Source organism: Mustela nigripes, chromosome X, assembly GCF_022355385.1.
Source record: "Mustela nigripes isolate SB6536 chromosome X, MUSNIG.SB6536, whole genome shotgun sequence".
In the NCBI taxonomy this organism is placed as follows: domain Eukaryota; kingdom Metazoa; phylum Chordata; class Mammalia; order Carnivora; family Mustelidae; genus Mustela; species Mustela nigripes.
In genome coordinates, this window is record NC_081575.1 from 79,220,874 (window position 1) to 79,221,503 (window position 630).

A 630-nucleotide genomic window follows, 5' to 3' on the forward strand; every position below is an offset into this window, starting at 1 on the left:
TTTGTGATGCTGAGGGGTTTTCCATCTATACCTACTTTGCTGAGCATTTCTTTTCTTTCTTTTTTTTTTTCTGATTTGTCCTTTTACTATTTTCCTTTTTTATTAATTTATTTTTAATTTTATTAACATATAATGAATTACTTGTCTCAGGGGTAAAGGTCTGTGATTCATCAGTCTTAACAATTCACAGCCTTCACCTTGGGACATACGCCCCCACAATGTCCATGACCCAGCCACCCCATCCCTCCCACCGCCTCCCCTCCAGCACGCTTAGTTTGTTTCCTGAGATTGAGTCTCATATGGTGGGTCTCCCTCTCTGGTTTTGTCCTGTTTCATTTTTTCCTCTCTTCCTCCATAATAATCCTCTGCTTTGTTTCTCAAATGCCACCTATCAGCAAGATCATAATTGTCTTTCTCTGATTGACTTATTTCACTTAGCATAATACCCTCTGGTTCCAACCATGTGATTGCAAATAACAAGATTTTATTTTTTGATGGCTACATAATACCCAATTACCCCATACCCCCACCTACCTCCCCTCCAGTAAGCTTCAGTTTGTTTCCCATAGTTAAGACTGTCTCATGGTTTTTCTCTCTCTCCGATGACTTACAGTCAGTTTTCCCTCCCTT